The 19,664-nt window shown below is 45.6% G+C and overlaps 1 protein-coding gene and 1 long non-coding RNA gene across 3 annotated transcripts in view; one reads left to right on the forward strand and one right to left on the reverse strand.

Annotated features, from left to right (window-relative positions):
- The window catches only part of SAMD12 (sterile alpha motif domain containing 12), an 890,943-nt gene that overhangs the window by 212,036 nt on the left and 659,243 nt on the right, over positions 1–19,664 (forward strand). The gene's annotated exons all lie outside the window — the stretch shown is intronic.
- Positions 2,809–19,664, reverse strand: part of LOC134929490 (uncharacterized) — a 43,912-nt gene continuing 27,056 nt past the window's right edge. The window contains exon 3 of the long non-coding RNA XR_010178588.1: positions 2,809–3,272. This is a non-coding gene — a long non-coding RNA (uncharacterized LOC134929490). The remainder of the gene's footprint in view (positions 3,273–19,664) is intronic.

Below are 19,664 nucleotides of genomic sequence, written 5' to 3' on the forward strand. Positions count from 1 at the left end.
ACATGTACATAAGTATTCGCAGCCTTTGTTCAATACTTTGTTGATGCACCTTTGGCAGCAATTACAGCCTAAAGTCTTTTTGAATATGATGCCACATGCTTGGCACACCTATCTTTGATCAGTTTCGCCCATTCCTCTTTGTAGCACCTCTCAAGCTCCATCAGGTTGGATGGGAAGCGTTGGTGCACAGCCATTTTCAGATCTCTCCAGAGATGTTCAATCGGATTCAAGTTTGGGATCTGGTTGGGCCACTCAAGGACATTTACAGAGTTGTCCTGAAGCCACTCCTTTGATATCTTGGCTGTGTGCTTAGGATCGACGTCCTTCTGAAAAATGAACCGTCGCCCCAGTCTGAGGTCAAGAGCGCTGTGGAGCAGGTTTCATCCAAGATATCTCTGTACATTGCTGCATTCATCTTTCCCTTTATCCTGACTAGTCTCCTAGTTCCTGCCGCTGAAAAACATCCCCACAGCATGATGCTGCCACCACCATGCTTCACTGTAGGGATGGTATTGGACTGGTTATGAACGGTGCCTGGTTTCCTTCAAACATGACGCCTGGTATTCACGGCATTCATAGTCTGAGTCCTTCAGGTGCATCTTGGCAAACACTAGGCGGGCTGCCATGTGCTTTTTACTAAGGAGTGGCTTCCGTCTGGCTACTCTACCATACAGGCATACTGATTGGTGGATTGCTGCAGAGATGGTTGTCCTTCTGGAAGGTTCTCCTCTCTCCACAGAGGAATGCTGTAGCTCTGACAGAGTGACAATCGGGTTCCTGACTAGGGCCCTTCTCACCCGATCGCTCAGTTTAGACGGCCGGCCAACTCTAGGAAGAGGATGATGGAGGCCACTGTGCTCATTGGGACCTTCAAAGCAGCAGATATTTTTCTGTACCCTTCCCCAGACTTGTACCTCAAGACAATACTGCCTTGGAGGTCTACAGACAATTCCTTTGACTTCATGCTTGGTTTGTGCTCAGACATGCAATGTCAAGTATGGGACCTTATATAGATAGGTGTGTGCCTTTCCAAACCATGGTCCTCATTCCGAGTTGATCGCTCGCTAGCTGCTTTTAGCAGCAGTGTACACGCTAAGCCGCCGCCCTCTGGGAGTGTATCTTAGCTTAGTAGAAATGCGAACGAAAGATTAGCAGAACTGCGCATGAAAAATGTCATGCCGTTTCTGAGTAGCTCCAGACCTACTCCTATCTTGCGATGAATGCAGTCTGTTTAGTTCCTGGTTTGACGTCACAAACACGCCCTGCGTTCGGCCAGCCACTCCCCCGTTTCCCCAGACACGCCTGCGTTTTTACCTGTCACGCATGCGTTTTTTAGCACACTCCCTGAAAGCGGCCAGTTTCCGCCCAGAAACACCCACTTCCTGTCAATCACTCACCGATCAACACAGCGACAGAAAAGCGTCGCTCGAACTTGTGTAAAACTGCATAGTTTTGTGTGAAAGTACTTCACTTCCTGTCAATCATACTGCGATCACTCGAGCGACTGGAAAACGTTGCTCGAGCTTGGGTAAAACTACAGAGTTTTGTGTGAAAGTACTTAGCGCATGCGCACTGCGTACCATGCACATGCGCAGAATTGACGCAGAATTTAAGTTTTTTCATTCGAACGTTGCGCTGCGAAAATCGGCAGCGAGCGAACAATTCGGAATGAGGGCCCATTTCCAATCAACTGAATTTACCACAGGTGGACTCCAATTAAGCTGTAGGAACATCTCAAGGATGATCAGTGGAAACAGGATGCACCTGCGCTCAATTTTGAGCTTCATGGCAAAGGCTGTGAATACTTAAGTACATGTGATTTCTTAGTTTTTATTTTTAACAAATTTGCAGAAATCTCAAAAAAACATTTTTCACGTTGTCATTATGGGGCATTGTTTGTAGAATTTTGAGGGAATAAATAAATTTATTCCATTTTGGAATAAGGCTGTAACATAACAAAATGTGGAAAAAGTGAAGCGCTGTGAATACCTTCCAGATGCACTGTATATTATGGAGAAACTTTTAAGAGAGGGGGCTGCGTCACACAGTCACCATTTGCTCAGACAGCAGTAGCGTCTTGATGCACGCTGGCGGCCACTCGCCATATGACCGGCGTCATGTTAACAAATCTGCACGTGGGTCATAGACTACCTAAACCTTGAAGTTTTGGAAGGAAATAAAAACTTTACCCTGTAGACTACCAAGTTGTTCTATTAGAGTACAATAGCCAGGAGCACATCGTGAAGAAGACACGCCAACACGATAGGCAGATAGGACTACTATCCATATTCCTGGGTACGATCTAATGACTAATTAACAAGCTCACCAGGGTAATGTTAGTAGGGGAAGGTCCAGACAGCGGGCACAAAACTTTTTTATCAAACCTGACTCTCAAGGAAAGGTCAGAGGTCCTGGGATCAAAGACTATCAGCCCTATGGCCTTCCCTTAATACATAGAAATTATACTGTATTCAGTAGCGGCTCTTGCTATGGGCACACAGGATTTTTGCCTGGGGCGCCATCTTCCGGAGGGCGCCGCCGCCGTGGCAAGATCCGCTACTGGTGGTGCCCCCCGGTGCTGGGTGGCGCTGTGCTGTCACTGCTGTGCGGTGCGCGTTGATGTCATCGCGCACCGCACGGCATTGTGAGACCGGCACATAGACGCTAGAGGTCATAAATGACCTCTAGTGTCTATGCTGTGCTATGGGAGAGACGTCATGACGCCTCTCCCATAGATCCGAGGAGCGGCGCCGGCGGCCGGAGACGGAGGTCAGCAGCGGTCGGGAATCAGGAGCGGAGATGGTGAGTATTTAATTTATTTTTATTTTTTGTAAGCGGCACAACTCTACTGGTGGCACAAAAGGGGGCACAACTCTACTGGGGGCACAAACGGGGGCACAACTTTACAGGGGGCATAACTGACCATGACCCTTTATGAAGCCACGCCCCTATTTTCGCCCGAGGCGCCACAAGGGCTAGAACCGGCCCTGACTGTATTATACCTTCTTCTCCAGCATTGGGTAACTTCATTTCTGTTGCTGTGTTCTCTTACTGCTGCTGCGTCTGCCACCATTTGTTACCTTCCTCACCTACTTTTTATAATTGTTATCCATGGCATATACAGAATTGTCTCTCTTGCTCAGCCCTGCTGCAGAAGAATTCCGTTGCCCTACTTTTCTCCTGAACTTGCACTGTATGACCAGTAGGTGGAGACACAGGCTGCTCTTGTGTCTGTATCAATTCCTGCCAGATGCTTTTTCTTATTTTTGCAGCTGTGGAAAAAAAAACATATAATAATAATAATATCATAAGAACCAGTCTTAATTTTATTTATTTGCCACAAGCTATAGTTTTGTCAAATTGCTTGTGAGACAAATGATTAATTTTACAATTGCTGTAAAAATCAATACTAAAAAAGCAAAAACTATTGCTATTTTGTTTGTTGCTTTTATTTTTGTTTTCTTTTATAATGAGGGTGTTTCCTTTTTTTTATTTTTTTGGCAGATTAAGTTTACTTTCCAGACAGATGTTTCCAAAGTATGTGCATCCAAATACCTTCCTAAAGATCGTCCAGATTGTGCAGTGCGTTACGTTAGGAGGGGTATAGCAGTAACCGATGATCTATTTGTGACTATTGCATAAAGACATTTTTGGCACGTTAGTCTCTGTGTATAAAGTGGAGTCAAAGCTTAAAAAATGTGTGTGTTACAGTACAGCAGAGATTGGGCAGCGCTTTCTCTGCCGTCCTTAGGTGTCAGAGCATCATGTTAAGCTGGAAAACTTTCTATTAATATAAGTTGCCTAGAAAAATGTTTGTGAGAATGACCAGGTGCTGAGAGCAGGGGGGAGAGGGTGCTAATTATTCAGGCTCGGATTTTGTTTGAGGGGCCTGCGTTCATAGCCAGATTAAGGGGGGGCCCCTGGCCAGAGCACACTGACATCACTAGCTTTACCTCTTAAGCAGCAGCAGAACCAGCTGCCAGAATGCAAGCAGGACAGTATGCAGTGCAGGCAGTGACACAGGAATATCATGTTTCATGGGCTACCGTCAGAGCTTTCAGATCAGAGGAAAGATAGGAGGGTGGAGAGAGCTGTAAGTGACACAGGGATCCCAGCTTCTCCTCCTCCACCTGGGTGTCTGAGTCCTGTGTAAACTGTTATGCAACTAAACCATTTCGGTCTAGAGATAGAGAAACAGAGAGTCCTCCTGAGTCCTGTCCCATTGTGTAAGTAGTACAGAAGCTGCTGCTATTCTTGCATGTGACAAGATAAATTACCATGACCCATTCCAGGAGGGACAACATGCTCTCTACCTGGGCTTCCTTCTTAAATTATGATTGCAATCACCTGTGTTGAAGTACCTTTAAATTAAATAGTTCAACACAGGTGATGCCAATCATATATTAAGTGGGAAGTCCGGGTAGAGAGCATTTTGTCCTTCCTGGAGTGGGGCATGTTGGGAGGTATGCACAATTTAATATACATCCCCCACCTTCCATCGGGCACCCCCTGTCTTAAGTGTCCCGGGCACCCCCAAGCCTTAATCCGGCCCTGCCGGCGTTAGCTGTTGATTGGGGACAACTATTTACATTTTTCATTGATTATTTTTTTGTAGGAGGCGGCATGGCCATGCCTCCCCAATTTAGCAACACCTCCTGGATTTGGTCACGCCGCTCCTTGTTATCAACATCCAACAAATGTGTTGAAAATTATTATCCCTCTGCATAATATAAAGATATATACAATTAATTTTAGTGTTAACAGCAACCCACTCTTTTTTTTTTTTTTTTTTTAAAGGTTTTTTAATGTAATTGTTTATGGGGGAGATGTATTAAAGCCGTGGAGAGAGATAAAGTGCCAACCAACCAGCTCCTGTCACTTTTTAAATACACTCCCCTGTAGGTGGCGACTATCTGATCGCGAGCAGTGTAAAAATCGCCTGCTAGCGATCAGGTCTGAATTAGGCCCGTAGACAACACACTGCCAACCACAAAGCGTTATATGCCAGCATAACAATCCATGCCAAGGATGCACAGCCCAATGGCATCATAACATTGCAATGCCTGCCATATACTGGTTATGTAGCTGAGGTTTGTTATAGCATTAATCAGAAGACCGAAGGAACAGGGGCCATTCCTTTTTTGTTTTGTTTATAGGGGGTCATTCCGAGTTGATTGCTCGATACCAGTTTTTAGCAGCCGTGCAAACGCTATGCCGCCGCCCACTGGGGAGTGTATTTTAGCTTAGCAGAAGTGCGAACGCATGTGCAGCCGAGCTCTGCAAAAACACTTTGTGCAGTTTCTCTGAACCTACTCAGCGCTTGCGATCACTTCAGCCTATTCGTGTCCGGATTTGACGTCATACACCCGCCCAGCGAACGCCCAGCCACGCCTGCGTTTTTTCAGCCACGCCTGCGTTTTTTGCAAACACTCCCTGAAAACGGTCAGTTGACACCCAGAAACGCCCCCTTCCTGTCAATCTTCTTGCGGCCCCCAGTGCGAAGGAAAACTTCGCTAGAACCTGAGCACAACCACAAAGAGCTTTGTACCCATACGTCGAGCGTGCGCATTGCGGGCCATACGCATGCGCATAAATGCTGTTTTTTCCATCTGATCGGTGCGCTGCGAAAATCGGCAGCGAGCGATCAACTCGAAATGACCCCCATAGTTTTTTAGAATACATCAAGACTCTCTACTCAAGTGCAACATAAAGGAGTAAAATACATTCCAATAAAGATCTAGGACACGACCCAGCTCTAAGGGGGCACAAAGTTCAGACCCATCTTCATTTTAAAAGTGTTACATTTTGGCCCCTCCATACAACAATAAACACCCCTAAATATAATGTCCCTATTCTCTCCCTGAAAAATGAAATCATGCTGCGCCTATTTATCAGGCTCCACCCATCTCCTCTGCAGTGACCTCTCGGGAAACCTGTGGTGAAAATAAGTGCATCTGCGCAAATCCGGCCACGGTGCAGGTCTGAAAGTGATACTGCGCTGCCCTCTATACTCTTCATAACTGACTCCCGGTGTGTACTTTTTCGCGATTCCGTTTTTGCCTGCGTAGCCTTTTTAGTATATTCAACGCAACGCTATTTTTACATGGCGGCTTCTAAGGGTGGCGCTGTTCTCGCAATAATATGACGGTTTGAATACTCATGCTTCTGTAGGGTAAAAAAAAATGGCAGCTTAATATAAAAATAATGAAAATAATAAAGTGGGAAGAGAAAGCAGTCTTTGAAAAAGCTGCTAGCTGATGACTGCAGCGAAACGCGTCAGGTGTACAGGGACCCACGCCAGGAACCTACTGCTGGAAGACCGGCCCATCCCCTATTTACTCCAGATCACCATTTGCACTTGGAGGACTTTAATAGCAAGCTGAACCGATGAACTTTATCCACCGTATTGCATGAGGAGCTCACCATCTAAAATCTCGGAGCACTACATCCTCTAGCGGTAATTTGTCAATACATTGGACATTGCTTACCTCCTAAAATCTGCTTACGCTGGACTTTGACACCTTCGGGGAATAACTTTGGAACGGACTTCCCACCTTTAAATCTTCTTCCAATTCCCGGCTGTTTGGGTAACCCTAAATTCATTTATTGTACTATTTGTGCTTTTTAACCTTTTATTATTGACGCATGCATTTTTATGGTGTATTTACCTTAAAATCCTAGTGTATCAATTCTTTATTATTAAATTGTGGAATTATTAGATACATCATCATTGTTGTCATATTGAACAAATTCAGCGCAGCCTCCATTTTGTTTTTTGTTCATCTCTGTGGGAGTGACTTCCCTTCTATCTTTGAGGCTTGGTATAGCATCCCATACTCAGAGCGCCCGAGCACCCCTGGGTAACCAATTTCTTTAAAACAAATGCCTATTATCAAATGAACAAATTAATCCAAATCACTATCCTTTAAATAGAAGAGTGAGCGACTTATTTGCGAAAAGTTCACCGATTGTTTTTATGCTGTTACCGTGTGTCGGCTGCTGTTGTCGTCTTCTCTTCATGGTTCGCTGTTAATAAGGACTCCTACTGTTTTGTATAAAGCGGGCGATAAAAACAAAAGGAAAAGGATGAGGCTTCTGGCACCTCCGCTGTCATTTAAGTAATGTCAGAAGCTTACAGACAGCCGTAAGTGCCATCATCCCACTTGACATTCATGCTTTGCTAGCAACTTTTGGTGACAAAGTGGTGTATTCAGTCTCTTTGTGTCAGCCCTATCCATCTTCCTGGGATTTTGTATCTTCCTATTTAGTACATTGTCCGGCAGAGCTCGCAGATGAAACTCTATTGGAATCCAAATCTGACGTGGGGGTTACAGACTGGCGTGTTTATTTTGGGGAAGAATACATTTTTTCCTTCACCGTCTATTCAATTGGCATTTACCAAGTAGAAGTGTCTTGTGATTGCTTTTCTTTCTCTGACATTTGAACACATTTTATTTTTCCCAAATGTTTTCCTGTTTTATCATTTTAAGTAGGAAATTCTTAGGAAATGCATCAAGCCTTCTAAAGAGTTGAAAAGTTGGCCATGGAAGCCAAGCAACCTCTACTGTAGCTAACACTTATCAAGTACATTCTACAAAATGATAGGTAGGAGGCCAGATGCGTCTCCCCCTACACGGCTAATAATAGGTGAAATAATAAGGCATTTTTACATATCTACCAATTTAGGTGGGACAGGCATGATTCTTGGGGGAGAGATGAGGTGGACGTGTCCATAGGAGCGGGGTAGGGGTTTTTTGGGGCAGCTTAATGCTTCAAAAGTGCTATCCACTTACTCATTATGACATTGTCGTTGCCAATAACATGGTGCATTCATGCTGAAAACCCACCACTCAGCATGCAGAGGGGGGAGTAGGAGGGAAAGGAGTTTGCAGGGTACAGCGCAGACTGAAGAAGCATAGAAAATGGTAAATACCAACATTTTTCAATAGGCTTCCATAGTGATTTATTTTAAGAGGTCTGTAATGAAGCAAAATATATATAAATGGAATAGGAGTAAGACATGATATGTGGGCAATATATGATTCTGGCTATGAGAGATAGACAATGTGTTATATGGGTCATTGTTAGAGATACTAACAGTCAAGGAGAGGCACAGGAAGGGGCAATAGCTGAATGTGAAGTCTTATGTGCACTGCAGGAGGAAGTTCAGGAGCAGGGCAGGTGGAAGCTCACATGTGTCACAGAACAATGTTCAGGGGCAAGGCAGAAGAGAGATCTGCAAGAGTAAGCACTGGGGCATTACAGAATGAAGCTCAGAGGAATCACAGAAGAAAGCTCAGGTGCACTGCAGGTGGAAGCTCTGGAGCACTGCAGGAGGAAGCTGAGCACAGCAGGAAGATGATCAGGGGGGATTGTAGAAGGAAGCTCTGGAGCACTGCAGGAGGAAGCTCGAGAGCACTGCAGGAGGAAGCCTGGAATCACTGCATGAGGGAGCTCGGGGGCACTGCAGGAGGAAGCTCGGTGGCACTGCAGGAGGAAGCCTGGAATCGCTGCAGGAGGAAGCTCAAGAGCACTGCAGGAGGAAGCTCCGGGGCACTGCAGGAAGAAATCAGATGGTGGTAAAAGGAAGCTCAGGGGTACTGCAGGAAGAAATCCGATGATAGTAAAAGGAAGCACATGGGCACTGCAGGAGGAAGCTATGGGGCACTGCAAGAAGAAGATCATATTACAGTAGACGGAAGCTCAGGGGCACTGCTGGAGGAAGATTAGGGGCATTGCAGGAAGGAAGCTCAGGGGCATTACAGGAAGAAAGCTCAGGGGGAACTGCTGGAGGAAGATTAGGGGCATTGCAGGAAGGAAGCTCAGGGGCATTGCAGGAAGGAAGCTCAGGGGAACTGCTGGAGGAAGATTAGGGGCATTGCAGGAAGGAAGCTCAGGGGCATTGCAGGAAGGAAGCTCAGGGGAACTGCTGGAGGAAGATTAGGGGCATTGCAGGAAGGAAGCTCAGGGGCACTGCTGGAGGAAGATTAGGGGCATTGCAGGAAGGAAGCTCAGGGGAACTGCTGGAGGAAGATTAGGGGCATTGCAGGAAGGAAGCTCAGGGGCACTGCTGGAGGAAGATTAGGGGCATTGCAGGAAGGAAGCTCAGGGGAACTGCTGGAGGAAGATTAGGGGCATTGCAGGAAGGAAGCTCAGGGGCACTGCTGGAGGAAGATTAGGGGCATTGCAGGAAGGAAGCTCAGGGGCACTGCATGTGAAAATGTTCTGTCCTTGTGCTTTCTCTAACAGTGAGTGTATAAGAAGCTCAGATACTCAGTACAAGGCACTACATGTCCTTAGGGTGGTGTGGTGCAACGGCACAAACTTGCGACATATGGCATGGGAGTGGCCCTCCGCAATATTTAGAATTGTATTTCCCCGATTAGAGTTTTTGGGCCCAGAATACTCTTACTCTGTGCTGTCCCTACCCAGCCTAACCAACCTACATAGAAGTATATTTAATGTTAAAAGCCATGTAGGTATTTCAGCCCTAACGTATTATAACCAATTGTCAAAGTCGAAAAATATTGTAATGCATGCCCCACGTACTAACCCCATGCACATGCCCGCGCATTTACGGTAGAGTTTGTGAACGCATAGAGGGTTATTAGAACATTACATATTTAACCCAAATAGTGCATTTTGTACCCATAGTTCCCTTGCACCACGTCAGCGAGAATTAATAGTTTAAACAGTTCCTGGACTAGGAGATTCACCTTTGCATGATAGGAAGGGTCAGATAAAGGTTGGAAGGTGATGTCTAGTATCCAGCTGTAGGGTATTTTGAGCGTAACATTCCGGTGTTGGTTAGAGAAAGATCGCATGTTCCTGCGTATAGTTATGTGCAAAAGTAGAATATGAACATTAACTGTATTTACTGTATATTATGTATGCGGCGGGAATCCAGAGGATACCACCCACAAGAGCAGTTGGGGAAAGACATCGCCCATGTATTCAAATCCACCTATGACCTCTTCTGTAATGTAAAGACACATCCCTGTGTCCAATGGACAATGAGATTACAGCGACCATTGTATTGTGTATGCATGTTGTGTATAAAAAGCCCATTGTTGCCTGGCCGGTCAGAAGACTCTGAACGCTTTCTATCTGACTAGCGGAGGACCGGCCGAGTTGCGCTTGCGAACATTCTCACGTATGTACATTCTCTGTAGCCATTATTCTGTTTAGATTTATCTTGTTAGCCTGTAGTGTATGATTTGTACTGTTATACCTTTTGGAATTAATCCAATGTGGCCTTAGAACCCTGTGGTTTCAACTACAAATCAGTGTTGTGTCTTCACTTTCCTGCAAGGGTTTTAGAGTGTATTTATCTGTATAAAGTGTATAAGTATTGATAAGGTGTACGCACTGCGGGTACTTTATACCGTCAGCGCTACTTAAGGTTTAAGGTATAACATTGTTGCAGTACTTTGCTGTTAAGGGTTTAAAGTGTAATCATATCATTACATTGTATCATTAACAAGGTTTAAAGGTTATCAATTGTGTGTGCGCTCGCTGTGTGTACTCTGTACACTCAGCGTGGCGTGTGTACGCCAAGTACGTACCACGTGCAGGACTCTGTACGCAAATAGCGTACAAAGGCCCTCATTCCGAGTTGTTCGCTCGCAAGCTGCTTTTAGCAGCTTTGCACAAGCTAAGCCGCCGCCTACTGGGAGTGAATCTTAGCTTATCAAAATTGCGAACGAAAGATTCGCAATATTGCGAAAAGACTTCTCTGTGCAGTTTCTGAGTAGCTCGAGACTTACTCTTCCAGTGCGATCAGTGCAGTGCTTGTTGTTCCTGGTTTGACGTCACAAACACACCCAGCGTCCGCCCAGACACTCCTCCGTTTCTCCAGCCACTCCCGCGTTTTTCCCAGAAACAGTAGCGTTTTTTCAAACACTCCCATAAAACGGCCAGTTTCCGCCCAGAAACACCCACTTCCTGTCAATCACATTACGATCACCAGAACGAAGAAAAAACCTCGTAATGCCGTGAGTAAAATACCTAACTGCATAGCAAATTTACTTGGCGCAGTGCGAACATTGCGCATGCGCAGTTAGCGGAAAAACGCTGCGATGCGAAGAAAATTACCGAGCAAACAACTCGGAATGACCACCAAAGTGCGTAGCACGTGTATTCAGTCTAGCGGCCATAGCGGCTCCACGGTAATAGTGTATCTAGAGGTATAGCTTTTCGGTCTAAGATAATATCGGCATTACCAATTGGGAGCTCGTCCGGTTCTTCCTCATACTCGCAGCCTAGCAAGTTTACGCAGACTTTATCTATCAGCAAAGGGTGGAAAGGTATCCCCTGTTAGCCTTCTCTTGGTCAGTGGATACACTAGTGCTGATTAGATAAGCGTCTGCCCTGCATGGTTTGAAGGGTTGCTGGAGGGAGCCGTAAGGTAAGAACGCAAAGCTATTTTTTAAAATCTGTAAATTTCTGTTTGGCGGAAAATGCGCACGCAACACACGCATACACCTGTATTTTGTACTTTGCATATCTGCTCACATTATTGCCGTAAGCATTGATTACTAGATTCATTTTGACCTGTACTGAGAAAATTTGTTGCTATTTAGTTAAAATATAGAGTTAATAGTTAAGGAAGTAAGTGTAAGACGCACACGCAGCCTGGCCTAGTTGTAAAGGTTTATACAGTAGAAACTGTGTGTGTTAAGTAAGTGATTATAGTTAAATATCGCTTACATTTATAGAAGTGTGGGTTTTGTAGTACTGCGGACGTACGGCCTTTGTACACGTGTCTCGGGCAGCGTGCGGGACTGCGTACGCAACGTAAAGGCATACACACGTGGCGTGTTAACGCAACGTGCGTAAAAGTACGACCGCTAGATACAAATCACACAATAGCATTGTTTTAGTTTAGGCACGAGACGGTAGCCACGCGATAATAGCACAAATTGATCAGTTTCCAATATTTAGTTTAAATACCTTCTTTACTGTATCACCTCTGGAACTATAGCTGTTTTATATGAATGAAAGTTAATTTTCTGTACAGAAAAAAACCCAAAGTGTATATGAGTGAACGAGCGTGTGTGTGCAAACAATAAAGGTTTTGTGGACCCAGGGAATTCGGGATCCCGTAGGAGACCACACCAGGTGAGTGGACACTTGGTGGCGTGAGAGTGGCTTGCTCACGTTAACATTGATTAAGGTACAAAGGAGCAAATTAGTATAACAGCAGTCCAAGAGGTCAGCGAAGTCAGAAAACCGCTGACAAAGTCAAGCGAAGCTCTGAATACCGCGGCCTAAAAGGTCAGCGAGGTTTTGTGTAGAGAGTGCAGCCATGGGGGTTGGCGTAGTACCCATATAGGCCCGTTCAGATACGCTCCGGCTGAGGTTTCGCAGCCTGAAAAACGATTCCATTGGTCGCACGGCGGATAAGTAACAGTTACCTATACGCTGGGCGATTGGACCGCGCGTCCGTAGGTGCAATACTTAGCCCACCGCGATACCCTTTTACGAGTTTTGCGTAAAATCGCGGGATCATTGGCGCTAGGTGTAGTACACGCAACGTGATTTGTGTAACAATTTTTTTGTTTTAAGGGAGTTTTTGCTGGTCACTCAGGAAATCTCCAACGACCAATATTTACTGGTTAGGGTAAGTCACTCCCACACATTTCCAGTAAATAGAGGTTACACAGGGGCCCTAGGTTGGGTACATACCGGCGCTGACAACAGTGCTTAGGTGTATTGGCCAACGTGGGCGTGAGTGGGTGAGAGCACTCGTTGATCTTTCACCGTTGCCTTATAATTGAGTATTTTGGTTTTGTTGTAGGAATTAGCTGAGAAGGCAATACCTGCAAAAGATGGGGGCCAGTTGCTCAAGTAAGGGACGATCAACCAGGGTTCAGGTTGATATTCCGCGGCCCAAGGGGTCGGCGAGGTACATAATGTGTGAGAAATATGGATCACACACAGAGGTTTTATGCAATGAATGGGAACGTATGACTGCGGAAGATAGGGAATCATTCCCTAAGGTAGGCAGTTTTAATCCAGAGGTGTTGCAGAATTTAAGGATTAGGATATGTCTGTTAAAATCCCGAAAAGAAAGGATCAGACACTTAAACTGTTTACATTTATGGCAACGAGAGAGTGATATGCAAAGGGAACTAGCTCACGCAGCCGGTTCCAACCCTAGCAGGAAACTGATTGCAACTGCACCACCACCACCGTATATTACAGGGGAGAAAGTGGCTACAGACAATGGCATACTAATATATGATAAGAGTGAACTTGATAAATGTATTAATGCTAACCTGTGCAAGTTGTATCCCATCTTAAACTTCCCTCAGGACTGCGACCAAGAAGATGAGCCCAGCACGATATCGGCACTCTCTCTAGCAGCCACCATACAAGACACACAAGTGGGCATGGCCCAACCAGTAAGGACAGTAGCAAAGGCCCCTAGCGGAGGGATAGGTGAGGTCGTGTCCACAGGTAAGTACGGTACAGTACATTATGCAGAGACAATTGCACCTCACATTGTAGAAGCAACCCAGAATGATGTAATTGAACTAAATCCTGTCAGGGTGATCGCAGTCCCCAATGGGAAGACTGACGCTCAGGGAATCACTCCCGTCAGGAACATTGCTATGCACTGTCCTTGGTCCCGGACAGAATTGAGGACAATTATGTCTGAATTTCCCGATCCCAGAAAAGATCTAGCCGCATGTCAGAGGTTTATTAGAGAACTAGGTAACGCCACCGAACCCACAAACAAAGATTGGCGGACAGTGCTACGGGCATGTTTGCCCTCCAATATTGACCCTATGAAATTCATTGCTGATTGTAAATTAGACGCAGAAGGTACTTCTCACTGATGAATACACTCAGGAGAATGTAAAACAGATCAATCTGCTGTTAGGGGTATATTTCCCTACTGTTGTCAAGTGGAATAAAATCTTTTCCATAAGACAAAAAGAAGGTGAAACTGCTTCTGAATATTTCCATCGAGCACTGCAGGAAATGGCTAGATACACTGGGGTCGAGGACATTAAGGAAAATGTAAATCATAGAGAGGTAGCTGTGTCCGTATTAATGGACGGCTTGAAAGAAACGTTGAGAACAAGGGTACAAACCACTCAACCTAACTGGAGAGGTATTTCGGTGGCTGCATTAAGAGAGTCCGCTATCGAGCACGATCGGAACATCATTAAGCACAGGGAGTCACAGGGGGATAAGCTGATGACAGTAAGTATAAAAGCCCTGACAACGAAGCCACATCAGCCAAAACCCCAGACCCCTGATGGTAAGTTGTATGTAGCAAAATGTTATGATTGTCAGAAAGAAGGACATTACGCACGGAACTGTAATTATAAAAGCAACGTATATCGACCACCTAGACCAGAACATGACTCACAGCATAACACACGTAATTGGGATCAGGGATCGCATAGGAGGAATTATGAGCAACACGCAGGGGAAACGAGGAGGTACCCACCTAGGAGGGACTGGCAAACCTCTGAAAATTCTCAGCTACCCCCCTCACATATTGTAGCTGCCAGCGCGCTGCGGGAGGGTCACAACATACAATAGGGGTTAGGCCACACCTGTAGTTTGCAGCCAGTGAAGTTGATTGCTAGCCTTGAAAATGAACCCGAGGTTACAGTTGATGTAGCTGGTAGATCACTACCTTTCCTTGTAGATACAGGGGCGGCCAGGTCAGTGTTAAATTCAACGGTAGGTATGAAAACCACGGGTAAGACCATTTCAGCAATGGGAGTAACAGGAACAGTGCAGCAATACCCCTTGAGTAGACCAGCAGAGATTACGATAGGGCCCTTGCAGACCAAGCATTCCTTTTTGCTAGCTGCATCGGCTCCGACTAATCTACTTGGGAGAGATTTATTGTGCAAGATGAGGTTTGTCATATATTGTACTCCTGAGGGTGTCTTCTTAGATATACCCGAGATTCACGTTCAGGAAGTGCAGGATATGCTAGACTCCCCACAAAGGTTGATGTCACACTCTGCTGTTATAGACAAGTGTCCATCCAAGGTAGAGGAAATGATCTCCCAGATACCGGAATCCCTCTGGACCAAAGATGGACAAGACACTGGATTGATGGCGAATGTAGCTCCAGTAGTAGTGCAAGTAAAAGATGGTAGGATAGCTCCAAAAATCCCACAGTATCCTCTGAAGCCAGAGGTGGAATTAGGAGTGTACCCAGTCATAGAGCGCTTGCTACAACAGGACATCCTAGTTAGGACGTCCAGCACTGCCAATAGTCCCATCTTCCCTGTGAAAAAGAGTGGGGGGAGGGGTTACAGGCTAGTGCAGGATCTAAGGGGGATAAACAAGATAGTTGAGAGCCAATTCCCAGTAGTGCCCAATCCAGCTGTCATCCTCATGCAAATTCCCCCTACTGCGAAATTTTTCACTGTCATTGACCTCTGTTCTGCTTTCTTTTTGGTCCCTCTGCACCCTGACAGCCAATATTTGTTTGCATTTACATACAGGGGAGTACAGTACACCTGGACTCGCCTACCCCAAGGTTTCATTGACAGCCCAAGTATTTTCTCCCAGGCTTTGCATGACTGTTTACAATCCTTTCAACCTGAGAGCGGATCAGTATTAATACAGTATGTAGATGACTTACTGCTGTGTTCAGATTCACTCGAAGCATCCTTGAAAGACACGAAACAGCTTCTGTTTCACCTTTCTAATACGGGACACAAGGTTTCAAAGGATAAGTTACAGTTTTGCCAGACCAAGGTGAAATATTTGGGACATTGCTTGACACAAGGACTGAGACACCTCACCGCTGATAGAATACAGGCGATTCGCAACATGACTCTGCCACAAACCCAGCAGCAGATCCGCACTTTCCTTGGAATGTGTGGGTACTGCCGAAACTGGATCCCAGGGTTCTCCATACTGGCTTTACCTTTACAGAAAATGGTCTCCTCGAACAAACCAGATCGGATTTTGCACACAGATGAGTCCGAACTGGCATTTGAGAGACTTAAACAATTCCTATCACAGGCACCTGCATTAGGCATGCCAGATTATGGGAAACCTTTTGAGTTGTACGGTACGGAAAGTGCTGGGTGTGCGGCAGGTGTCCTAACCCAGAGACATGGTGATGCCAGCAGGCCGGTAGCTTACTACAGTGCAGTTGGACACCGTAGCACGGTCTCTCCCCACATGCTTGCGAAGTGTTGCAGCGATAGCCTTGCTAGTGAGTAAAAGTGAAGATGTAGTGTTGGGACACAACCTGACCATCCATACACCTCATGCAGTATCAGCCTTACTGAACTCTGCCCAGACATGTCTCATCAGCACGGTTTACAAGGTGGGAATTGGCACTAATGGCATCTGTAAACATCACCATAAAGAGATGCAGCGCACTAAATCCTGCAACTTATCTCCCAGGTGTGCCTGGACAGGCACAAAGGGTGGAGGATGAGAGTGATGGTGAAGGAGGATTTAGTATAGACACTGACACACATGATTGTATGGATATCTGAACCAAACTTTCACTGCAAGACCCGACATTAATGACAACCCACTGGAAGGCGTAGATTTTACTTTTTACACTGACGGTAGTTGCCACAGACAGACGGACTCGGGAGACTTGTGTACTGGATACGCAGTCGTAGATGACAGAGGTATCATAGAAGCTGAACCCCTGTGCCCACCGCACTCAGCACAAGTTGCTGAGCTGGTCGCCCTAACCAGAGCGTGTGAATTAGCTAAGGGTAAGTCAGCCAATATATATACAGATTCTAGGTATGCCTTTGGAGTAGTGCATGATTTCGGGGCCCTATGGCACCTCAGAAATTTCATGACGGCAGCTGGTACACCTGTAGCGCATGCATCCCATATAAAAAGGCTTCTAACAGCAATACAGGAACCTGACAGAGTGGCTGTTATCAAGTGCAAATCCCACACTTACAGTCAAGACCCAGTGTCACTTGGTAACAGCCGGGCAGACGAAGCTGCTAAATCGGCAGCCAGCACCCCCATACAGACAGATATCACACAACTGATGGTATTCAATACCGTCAACACACAAAAATTAAGTGAAATGCTAAATTTGTGTTCTCCACAGGAAAAGGCAGTCTGGAGGTCAAAAGGATATGGCCAGGAGTCCTCAGGACTCTGGACGGATGGACAGGGTTAACCAGTAGTCCCCAGAGCATATCTTCCAAGCTTAGTTGAGGCGGCACACGGTCTGACTCATCTGGGCAAAGAGGGTATGTGTAAGCTGGTGAGAGCCTACTGGTGTGCGCCAGGATTCTCTTCTCATGCGGGTAAGAGAGCAATGACATGTCTTATCTGCTTGAGGAAGAATATTGGAAAGTCAATACCAACATAACCATCCCATATCCCGCCAACAGACGGCCCTTTTCAGGTAATACAAATTGATTTCATACAGTTGCCACCCTGCAGAAATTTAAAGTATGTGTTAGTTTGTATTGACGTGTTTTCAAATTGGGTAGAAGCGTTCCCTGCTGCCACAAATACTGCTACGTTCACTGCAAAGAAAATTATGCAGGAATTTGTGTGCAGATATGGTATCCCTAGGATAATTGAAAGCGATAGGGGTACCCATTTTACAGGTGAAGTCTTTCAGGTTATGTGCAAACTAATGGGAATTAATAGTAAGCTGCATACTCCGTACCGCCCACAGGCGAGTGCGAAAGTGGAAAGAGTAAACAGCACTATTAAGAACAAGCTGAGCAAAGTGATGGCTGAAACTGGATTGTTATGGCCAGAAGCTTTGCCACTTGTATTGTACAGCATCAGAACCACTCCCAGGTCCCCCCTTAACCTATCACCCTTTGAGATTCTTTTTGGTCGACAACCCCATGTAATGATTGACCCCCCAGGATGATTTGAAATGCAATAATGAGGTGACTGTAAAATATATGGTTAAGATGAGCCAGCAGTTGAGGAATCAAAACAGCAATCTAAAGCTGGTGATTCCTGACCTACCAAACAGTAATTGTCATGACATTGAACCTGGGGATTATGTAATGATTCAAAATTTTCTACGCTCAGGTTGCCTTATTGACCGGTGGGAAGGACCGTACCAAGTCTTACTGACCAGCACGACAGCATTAAAGGTTGCCGAGAGAGAGACTTGGGTCCACTCGTCCCACTGTAAGAAGGTTGCTGACCCAGAGAGAGCCCGTGACAAAGAGCAGAGTGTAGAGGAAATCGCATCACTGGAGTGCCTGTTCCGGGAAGGTTGGGAGGCAGGACTGTTGTCACGGCACCTGAGCACAGAGAACTACAAGACCAGAGGCGGTTGTCGCACAAAATTTATATTTCCTTTTTATTATTTTCTCCATCTCCCATTACCCTCCTTTCCCCCTTCCTTGCTCCTTTTTCTCTCCCCTTAACAAGATGGACTTACCCCAAGAGACTGCATTCCGGGTTTTCCTGTTGACCCTGTTGTTGACCAGAGCAGTCTGTTTCGGTGAGAGTACCAGAGAGGTCGAGAAAGGATCTGGAATGGGTTCTGATGACAAGGACGGATTTGTAGAATTCCAAGAGCAACACATCCATCGAGCAAAGGCGAGTATCAGAAAACGATCTAGTAGTCAAGAAACTAGGAGGCACTGTGAAGGGTTATTGGCTGAGGAAAATTGTATTTGTAGAAACTGTGAAAACATAGTTGAGGACGGGTGCATCCAGAGATGTCAGTCCAGCCTTAATATCAACATGGACCGTCATCCATTGAGTGATTATCACTCATTAGTGGGTAAGGTTTTAAACCAAACAGAATGCTGGGTGTGCTCACAAGTACCTCAAGGTCAGAGCAAGTCAGGACTAGTACCGTATCCTTTAACAATAGATGAGGTACTTGAATTAAGGGGTGGGAGACCGGTGGACAAGAAATTTAATATTTCTAGGCCCCCTAGTTTGAAGCTCCACCAATATCATGTGGATAGATCCTTAGTATGTTTAAACATTTCCAATTCCCGAAAGCCGGGAAATTGGGAAGTGACATGGAATAACCAAACCATGGCATTTTCACACAGAGCCGACAGAATACCCGTAGACACTGAACTTATACGCCAAATAGCCGACGGTGGAAGGTATTTTCGGTACAGGTATACTCTAGGAAGTAGGACCATGCGGGTTGGAGAAGTATCACCAGGGTACTGTGTGCATATCATACAGCCTGATACGTGTACTGAACAGATGAGAGAGTTAGGGATAGGATTTTTCACTTGGAAGGTTTGCAATATGGTAATGTCATATTCTGTCCCATATGTTCTCCCCGATGATGCATATTTCATATGCGGGAGGAAGGCGTATAAGTGGCTTGCCCCAAACTCAGAGGGATTGTGTTACATTGGAAGAGTGTTGCCAGAAGTTATGACCATAACCCATAATAAGATGAAAGACGTTCACCGCAATGCTCAAGCTCCTTACACTCACACTCACTATGAACACATCGTTAAGAGACACCTTATAGATAGGACAGAGCACGCAGCCTCTGATTTGATCCACGAATCCACCGGGATTCAATTCCTACTTGCATTAGAGATCACCCGTACCGCCAGAGGAATTATAAATTATAGGTATATTCATGCGCTAGCGAACCTGATAGATAATATCACCGAGATGTATGATGACACCTTCAGGTATACAGAGAGGGAGTTGCAAGCTTACAAAACGGAACT

This window comes from Pseudophryne corroboree, chromosome 5, assembly GCF_028390025.1.
Source record: "Pseudophryne corroboree isolate aPseCor3 chromosome 5, aPseCor3.hap2, whole genome shotgun sequence".
Classification (NCBI taxonomy): domain Eukaryota; kingdom Metazoa; phylum Chordata; class Amphibia; order Anura; family Myobatrachidae; genus Pseudophryne; species Pseudophryne corroboree.